Genomic DNA, 9,691 nt, shown 5'->3' on the forward strand with positions numbered 1-9,691 from the left:
TGTACTCTCTGGGTAAAAGGTACTTTTCCATCCCTTTCTACCTAAAAAAAAAAAAAAAATCCTATTTATCTTGAAAATCCAAGCTGAGGTATCAGGGACATGTCTCCTGACTCTTGTTTGGAGATTTTTCTTTTCTGCCCTTCATGCTCTCAAAGAGGGAAAGAGCCTGAATAGCTAGATACGAGGCACTAGAAAGAAGAAAGTGCATCCTGTTTAGCCTCAGTGCTTCTGGCATGGGGACTGACTAGCAGTTGGCACTTCAGATACTTAACAGCAAATATGTGTGTTTTAGAATGGCCTATTCTGTGGCCATCTTAAGGAATGGAGAAGCCAATATGAATAGCCAAGGAAAGTACCAACAACAACAACAAAAAGCAAGCAAAAAAATTTAAGGAAAGAGGAAGACAGAGAGGTAGGAGAGAAAGAACATAGGAACAATAGGGAAAATTGATTCTAGAGTACTGAATTTCCCATGGTTACTGATTTTTCTGTTTAAGGTACAGGTTTGGGATCTATCCTCAGAGATGCTATTAGCTTTGAAAACATTGTCCATTATCTTTCTTTTTTCCAAACCTGAGCCTCACAGCTTCTTACTCATGCTTCCATCAGTACTTCCCTTCTGACTCAGAAGGATCTTAGCCACATTCCTCTCTCTGCTTCAACCTGGAGCAGACCCTCAGAATGCAAGCAATACTTCCCTAACCGGTGGTATTTCACATCAGTTGAGAGGAGACATTGGTTTTAATGTGTCCTTTGACCAGAAGAATTCATCACAAGAAGAAATAAGCTCCACATGATTCTTCAGACTTGTATTCAGTATTGCAGAAGTTACTCATTTACCTGACAAAAAGGATGCAGATGAAGAGGGTAGAGAAAAGGAAGCAAAGGGTTTATGTCTGTAAAACCAAAGGACAAACAGCAGGGATCCACAGACAGCAATCTGTGAGTCAAAGAAAGAAAATACCAAACTTGTGAGTTCCCTGGTTTCAAAACTAATTTGCTCACCATGAACCAATCTTACAATTCATTAGCTTCACCCTAGAGACAGGACTGAATGTCAGCTCTGTTCCTGACCTATAGTAATAGGTGCCACTAGCTCAGGAATGAGCATAATAACAAAGCCAATCGATGGGATTCTTACAAAAGCTGAAAAATAACAAGCTATGCCCTGAATTTTTGGAAAGAGAAGAAATTTTTCTTCCCTTCTCGTCAGTAAAGATTTAAAGAAAATAGAAACATTATCTTTCCACAGCACTGAGAAGATTAAACAAAAAATATTCTAAGAAATAAAAATAAAACCAGATTACTCCAATCATTTATTTAACCTGAATGAAGCGCTGGGACCAGGGATATTACCTCATGAGCAAATCATGTGGATGCTGTTCTTCATGGCAGGCCTGATCTTGACTCTGCAGTGTGAATGCAGTGTGTGCTGCTGGATCTAAACCACCTGTCATGCACATTTCTCTGTTCTTTACTCATTCTTGGTGAGAGGACTGAAGAGGCCTATGATAACTTGAGATTTACTTGTTCAACATGGCAGAGCCACAGTCAGCCCGGGACCCAGGAAGAGTGTGGTGGTGGTGGTGGGGGGTGGTGGCGGGGGGAGTCATGACATCTGTCTGTTGTTCCTCAAGTGAGAACTAAGCCTACAGCTGTCTGAGAAGTACAGTTTGGAGCCTTTTAGTGGCCTTTTTGTCGGCACATGTGTTTTACTTTTAGTTCATCTTAATAAAGCTTAATAAAAAAAAGAGTCATAGGAAAAAACAGTATAAATGCAGATAAGCGAAAAGAAACAGAATATAAAATGGAGAGAAACAGCCTTCCACTTTACCAGCCCACTACAAATAGGTCTGCCATTATAAGATAGAGCTCACTCTTGACCATTCTGTATGGTTTTTTTTCCACTTAAAATGTCATGAGAGCCTAGGTATAGTATAATGATAGAGTGTTTGGCTAGAAGGCACTGGTCTTGAGTTCGATTCTCAGTACAAAAATAAAGAAAACTCATGACCATATTTCCCTCTGCTTCTTTAAACACTGTGCAGTCGCATCATTTTAATAACGTGGGAAAATCACGGGTTGTTGAATGGCAGTATATCTGTTCATTAACTAGCAAACCTTGCACACTGCCAGGTGGCAGTTCTCAGAATGCTTAGATTGCAGACTATGAGCTCAGGTGAATACTAGGAAAATCCAGTCTTTTGATATCGTGGTGGAAGTTAAGCTGCTATTGTCAGTAAAACAAACAACAAAACAAACCCCTTGTTGTCAGGACATATTCTTGTAGACAAGACACTTCCAATGTGATGGGCGAGAGCAGTAGTTCTTTAAGAGCTGTGACTCATCTCTAGAACCAAAGAAATGTGGCTTTGCATTCTGGCAGGTCTGGGTCAATGTGACAGCTCTGCTGTTCACCTAACAGGAAGAAGAGAGTCTGCAGTGAGCAATTTTCTTGGTAGAAATTGCTACATTTCCTCCTGCTCACATTCCTTCGGTTGGAGCTTAATTGCCTAACTAAAGCTAGCTTCAAGGGCATCTGGGAAATGACATGCAAACAGGGTGGTCTTGTATTCACTAAAACTCCGTGGAATGGAAGAAAGGGAAAACAGAGCCGAGGGGGATAATAACAGCCCTTAGTTCACACACAGTACAATGTTTGAGGATAGGAGTCCCACTTTGTTGGCTTCATGACACTGACTTACCCTAGCTAGTTACTAGCTATTTAACACGCTGACTCTACTTGCCTAGTTACTAGCTATCTTCTGAGAGACTGATACTTAACCCCCGTTTGCAAAATAGAGCCCTTAACACTCACATACTTACAGGATAATTGTGTTTGATGTACAAAAAGTGCTTCTAAGACATTGATTCCAACTGCAACAGATCCAGAGCCAATAGAAAATTGACGCTCTGTAGGCAGAAGGTGAAAGCGAACACAATACAATAAAGAATCAACCTTAAATGACATTGAATGAAGCATAGAAGCTGAATGCCAAGCCCAGGAGCCAGGCCGCTGAGGTCTAGACCCTGACTCAGCACTTACTAGCCACTTGAACAAGTTAGGGTACCTTTGAACCTCAGTTTCCACATTTAGGAAGTAGAGATTTAGATTAACAAGTACCCCTATGATGGCTTCTGAAGGTTCTGTGTGTTCATGTAGAACACATGTAGCTGAGACTCCAGCACAAAGCACATAGTATGTAAAGCCTTAACCCCACTCAGCTCAAAAGTCTGGTCTCAAAGAATATTAACCAGTATTTTTTTTTTTTTTCTTTTAGAAAAATCATCTATTCACCCAAGTCTTTGGGTGGAGCTGTAGAGACCACCACACCAAAATCTTACCATTTCTATTCCTATTCCCCTATACTCTGCACGTCCAAAACCAGTCTGTCAATATTCTGTATTATAGGAGGCAGGACTACATCCATCATACAAATTGGATAGGTATTGAGTCTGCACCTGATTTCATTTCCTTTTGGAGCACTGTGAGTATTTCCATGTCTTCCGTGGTTCTGTAATGCAGGCTTCTCAGTGAACAAAGTCTCCTTTCAGGTAATGGGTTTTCCCAGAGTGTGTCCTGGCTGCTTCTGAGACGTCAGGATTGAAAGCTGTTCTCAGAATCCAGAATCGAATTAGGTCGTGTCTTTCTTTTCTATTATTTTTAATTAAGGCATTCTTAAATGATAAAATATGCCAAACCCCCCAACATTCTTTCTATATATTAGCTGCAATTAAGTTTATCCAATAATTGATGATTACTCCTAATTAGAAAAAAAACAAGATAATAAGAACCCCCCTAAAAACAAAGTTCCATGAATTTGTTCAGTTTCTTTGATAAATATACCTAGATTGTGGCTATTCTTACTTCAGAGGGTTGTTGCTTTTGAGAAATTGCCATAAAACTAAAATTATATGAGTTCAAAATTATTTTCTACATATTTAAAGTCATACTGTATCATTAAATTCCCAATCCATTCATTCATGCTTTTATTAAACTGGGCCCCAATACTACAGTAGTAATTTAGTAGATTATGAGTTAATACCTAATGCATGTTTGATTTAGTGTCAGGTTTAATCTTCTATGCAATTTCTGCCCTGTTTCATTGCATTAGTCTAAAGGTGAAGAGGTACTTCCAAGAAAGGGCTCATTATTTTCTTTTTTGTTCTGGAACCATATGACAAGTTGCAAACCCCAAACAAGTTGCAAAAATACTGCATGGAACAATTAGGAGAAATTGCAAAGACAGTTGAAAGTGGATTGGGCTAACAGACTGAGAAGAGAAGACAGTTGGTGACAGTTGAGCCATGAGAAGCTGAGCTAAGCCAGAGAAGATATTGGTGGGAGACAGATAAAAAAAAGAACCTAAGAAGAACCCACAAACAAAGTAGCCAAGAGGAAGAACGAACAAAAGAAAGAAACCCATAAAGCTGCATACTTAAAGCTACAGTCATGTCCAGACGACAGCATTCACTGCTTTCCTCCCTACTTTCTGCTCTTACATTCTCCTCTTTGGAGATACTCCCTAAGCCTAGGTTAGGGGGAGGGTTCTTAGTGATTCTCCAGAGGATGGCCACATACCCATAGACATATGAGCAGTGTTAATTGGATTTGATGAGTTATCAAAAAAAAAAAAAAAGACAAAGTTGGGAAGGGGAGATGTTAAAAGAGTATGGGGGAAGATAAAGAAGAGATATGGAGAGTTGATATGGTTATATTTTGTTGTATTCAGGTGTTTTGTAGACTGTCCCTCAGCTTAGGCCTTTTATGATGCTTTCAGGTGATCAGCTATTTTGAGCAAGAACACTATAGAAGCACGGCATTTGTACATCACTTCAGGAAGTTCAGGATGCTCACTGTCATATAGTGATATTTACTTTGGTCCATTAATTAAGGGGAGTCTGCCAGGTTTCCCTGTTGTAAAATGGCTTTGCCCTTTTAATTTTGAATATATTGAAGGAATGTGTATTTTAAATGATACAAACACTTGTTTTTCAGTATACCTTTCTTGACAAATTTTAACAGCTACAGGCAAAGATACTTGTCTTGAACAACTCATTATGGTAGTTCATGTCAAAGAGTGACTTTTCTATTTCTACTTTTCATGGTTATTCTTAAAACTGACATTCTGCTGGAAGTTTGAATGGTCCCTTCCCTTTTCTTTATCCGTATTATCTATTCACATGCAATGTGCCTTGCCTCTTTCTGTCCTGTGGTATAAACTGATCTGCAAGGTTTACCTCTGGGGCAGCCCAGCCAAACTCTCTAACAGATTTTTTTTCTTGTCTAATGCAGGGAGCTCATGCACTGCTGTTCTGTTTTGTATCAAGGATGAAGGAAACCCTAGCACAGCTCATATAGGGAAATATAGACCATTGATGAAGAACTGTTTTGGCGTGTGTTTGGGTTCATTCAACTAGAAGTAAGCAATACTTGGGGCAGTTGCCTGAGTATTATATGCTCCTGGGGAAGAAAAATGAGGAACTGGAAAAATTAGGCTCCAAATCTCAACAACTCAGAAAATAACTCTTATTCCTGGACCACTTTTCTCATTTCCTCACCACTACAGATTCATCACATGATCATCAAGACAAGTTAGAGTTCCAGCACATCAGCCAGTACTTACAGAGAAGACATTTGTGTGAACAATGTGTCTGAGGGTTACTCGAGGTGAGTAAAATAGTTTCTAGAATCCACATTTTAAAAGGAACTATCCCAGAGCCCTTTATGGGCACTAACTTTGAGGATCACAATTGTTTTGGTTGTAATTAAGTTTAGTTTTCTAGATCAAGTGGATCCAGTCAGAACCATATGGGTTCTGACCTTACATGGTCAGATGGTTACATCATCTTAACCTATCTTCTTCTTGTTAAGCATTCTGAAATGTTTCATATTTGTTGTGTACATTCTCAACTTGAAATATATTCCACCACCAGATTAGTTTTTCTACAGGATTGGACACCTTGCCCTGCTCCATACTCAATTCTTAGGGTAGTATCATTCTTCTAAACACTAATATTCTTCTGAAAGGGTTGGGTTGACACAAAGATTGTAGTGTGTTGACCCCCTTCTCGTGTGAAATATGATGAAACCACAGCCAGAGGAGATGTTTGATCTTCCGTTTGCAAAGGTCTATATACTGAGCTCTTTGACTGCAGCCACATCCTCCATTTTCAAAACCATCAACATTACACCAGCTGCTCTTTTCTGAATGACCCTCTGTCTCCATTGTATAAAGACCCTGAGATTATGTTGGACTTGTCTAAATGATCCAGGATAATCCTTCCTCAAGATCCTTACTAGTCACTCTGTAGGATTCCTTTAATCCTCCAAATAATATTCACTAGTTTGAGTGTGGGGGCATCTGTTAAGAACTGTTTTATGCTTGCTATAAAGACCTTCAGGGCAAAGGACAAAGGTCTTTAGCTTCTGGCCTAGCAGAATTTCTTGTTTAATGTTTCTTAATAATTTAACCAGTATACTCATATGGCTGTAAGTCTATTGCATACAACAGGGGATAGATTCACAAGAAAAATAAGCAAACACATGAAATTAAAAAAAAAAAAGAGTGGGCTCTTTATTCATTTTCAGTCCCCCAAAGAAATGAAAGTTTAAGGCTTTCTTTTAAAAAAACAATGTCACTAAGTTTATATCAATACATTCTAGAAACAGTAGAAAATGAAGAGTGAATCCTTAGGATTACTTCAGGATTGTAATTACTTAGGAATCCTTCAGGATTGTAATTTGCTTTCTTGGCCCATTCTGATATTGAGTCTTTGTCTATAGGCTCTGAAAAAAAATTCAGTTCCATCATTTTTTTATTGCAAGGTAAGTGTTGTGTAGATACCCAAAGGCCACTCAGCACACCAACATCTGAATTGTAAGTCTGTATGAGGCCAGCCAGCAACTGCCTTGAGAGAAACACTTTTCACAGAGCATCCTCAAATGCATTCCACAGGGGTATTTTAAAGGCAAAGAACACACACACACACACACACACACACACAAACAAATAAACAAAAAAACCCAACCAACAAACAAAATACCTACATCCTAGTTGGCAATTGCAGGGGATAGTAAAGCAAGCAAGCAGTTTAACAGAAGCCAAAAACTTGCAGTTAGCTGGGGCTTTTGACCTCAAGTTTCTAGAACAGGGTTGGATACTTTCCCACAGATCTTTTCACAATGGTGGTTAAAAAAGGTAGGAAGGGAGATCAGTTTCAGATTAAACCAAAATGGTTCCAAAGTGTTAGGTGGGGATTTTGGGGAGGCAAATTTAAGGAAATTCCTCTGAAAGACTTAGGGGCAAAGGAGCAGATGGAGGCAGAAAGAACCTTTAGACCAAGATGTGTGCATGTCTGTTCTGTGTTGCAGACTTCAATACAACTTCAGGAAGTTTTAGCCAGGCCAAGAGAGACTCCAGAAAGGGTAGCTCTTTAGGAGTAAGACCAGGCTGTACTTCTAAGACATAATCAGTCATTGGCCAGAGCCACCCAAGAAAATAAGGCTACGATGTGGATTCAGTGGCATGATTCAAAAAGGTATGATTCAAAGTAGCTTCTCTTTACAAAGTGAGATCTGAAGAGTACTCCTCCACAACTGACAAAAATCATCACAATCTTTGTAGATATGACAATCAGGATTGCCTAATCCTCAACCTTAGACACATCAGCTGTAATGTGATTCTGCACAGTAACACCTGGGCTTCTTTCCTTTAAATACTTGGGTTTTTGTTTTAAGATTTGATCTTTCCAAAACCTCCTTTTTCCTTCCAGAAAGTTGGCATTGAATTGAAGTAAATTACATTTAAAATCATACTCTGAAATTCTACATTCCTCAAACTTTCTGCCTCTATTTAAACTATATATAACCCCCCTTCATACAGTGTGGAGTTAGAACTTTTTGTAAGAGCTTTTGAAAAGGGGCTGACATCCTACAGAATGGCTTATCACTAAATCTTCTTTTATGTTTTTATGGTGATGTAGATAGTCAGTCAGGGACAAGAAACCAAAAGGAAACTGAAAATGTTGCCATAAACTAAGGGGATGTTCACATAAACACTTATCGAAGCTGGGCTTGTTATAATACATGTTTCCACAATACTTTTAGCATAAAACCAAGGCATTTCACTAAAACCAGTTCCTCTACTTTGGACAAGATATCATCCTCCAAGAGTGCACTGACAAAATGTTACACTGAGGAGATGGGCTGGAAGTATATTTTGTAGGAAATTGGGAGGTGTGGTCTTTCCCCATCAACACATCCTTAAAGGCAGGCAGCCTTCTTTTCTAACCTCACTGCACTCACACTATACAGATTGCCTGGTAACAGGAGTTACTAACACTTGCTTGTCAGGTTGACTCCTGTAGGCAAGCCTCTCTTTCAAGAATGCTTACCCGAAAGTCTTCAGAGGTAGCAGTGAGCAAAATATCACCAAGACAATTCATCAGAGGACAGGCCAGGACACAGGAAAGAAGCCAAAAGACACTACCTTGCTACTTAGTCATTATCTGTAAATGGAGAAAAAAGTTAAAAGAGGGGCTGGCACAATTAATGAATGGGGAGACTGCCTGCTACACAGTTATGAATACCTCAGTTTGGAGGTCTGCCATGTTAAAGCCAAGTATGGCAGTGTTTACCTGTAACTGAGCACTGAGGTTGCAGGAGGCAGAAGGAAGGTTCTGAGGGCTCATTGGCCACCCAGGTTCAATGAGAGACCCTGTCTCAAAACATGAGGAAGACACTTCTGGCCTCCACACATCCACACACGGGCAAATGCACCAGCAGATACACATACATAGAGCACACACCCACAAAATTAAAACAATATAGTACTATGACACGTAAATTCAAGGGAATTTAATGCATCAAGTTGATTGGCAGAAGACAAAGAATGCTAGGAATGTAACCCAGAGCAGAGAAGCAACCAAAGATGAGCAACAACAGGAAGTTGTCACTACCCCAAGGCTGGAGAGACAAAAGCAGGCAGTGTTCTCAGAGCCTGAGGCCAAAGAATCTGCGGTCATTTCTAGGCTGCTGACGCAGAATACAGGGAAGCTGGACAGATGCTGTGTCTGCTTGTGGAAACACTGTCACAAGAGAAGAAGAGAGGAAAGAAAGGAGTATCTTTGTGTCATTCTTTTTTCTGCCTGCTATCATTGTTTTGTATTGGCAAAGCCTGCTAATAAGAAAGCACTGGAAAGACCCTGGGGGGGCAGCCTTCTGCAATGCTGAAGAACAAACAAGCTAAGGGTACAATTACACCACTTGTTCTGCCCAACCCCCAAGAGTAATGTATCATAGTCACCCTTTGAGTCAAACCGAATTAAGAAATATCCAATGTCTGGTACAGCATGATTTCTAGGTGTGTCTATGAAAGCATTTACAGAGGAGATTAGTTATTGAGTAAATAGACTAAATAAGGAAGAGACACATGCCAAAGTGGACAGGCACTGAATTGGTTGAAAACCTAAACAGAAGAAAGAAAGAGGAACTGGGGCAAGATGAATTCTCTTTTGTTGAGACATCCATCTGCTCCTGCCACCAGATACCCAGCTCCTGGTTCTCCTACCTCTTAGATCTTAGGTCCAGCAATGAAGAAGGGGCACTGAATCAGGAAGATCCGAGGGGCTTGCTGGCCAGCCAATCTAGCCAACATGGTGAGTTCCGGGTTAAATGGAAGGAAGAACC

The 9,691-nt window shown here is 39.9% G+C and overlaps 1 long non-coding RNA gene across 1 annotated transcript; it reads right to left on the reverse strand.

The window, feature by feature from the left end:
• Window positions 1–1,624: 1,624 nt before the first annotated feature.
• Window positions 1,625–9,691, reverse strand: LOC143441576 (uncharacterized). Its single transcript, XR_013109137.1, has 5 exons — window positions 9,573–9,691; window positions 8,398–8,511; window positions 3,463–3,611; window positions 2,827–2,913; window positions 1,625–2,418 (listed from the first exon to the last, which is right to left on the reverse strand). It is a non-coding gene; the product is annotated as an uncharacterized LOC143441576 (long non-coding RNA).

The sequence above is a fragment of the Arvicanthis niloticus genome, chromosome 3 (genome assembly GCF_011762505.2).
Source record: "Arvicanthis niloticus isolate mArvNil1 chromosome 3, mArvNil1.pat.X, whole genome shotgun sequence".
Classification (NCBI taxonomy): domain Eukaryota; kingdom Metazoa; phylum Chordata; class Mammalia; order Rodentia; family Muridae; genus Arvicanthis; species Arvicanthis niloticus.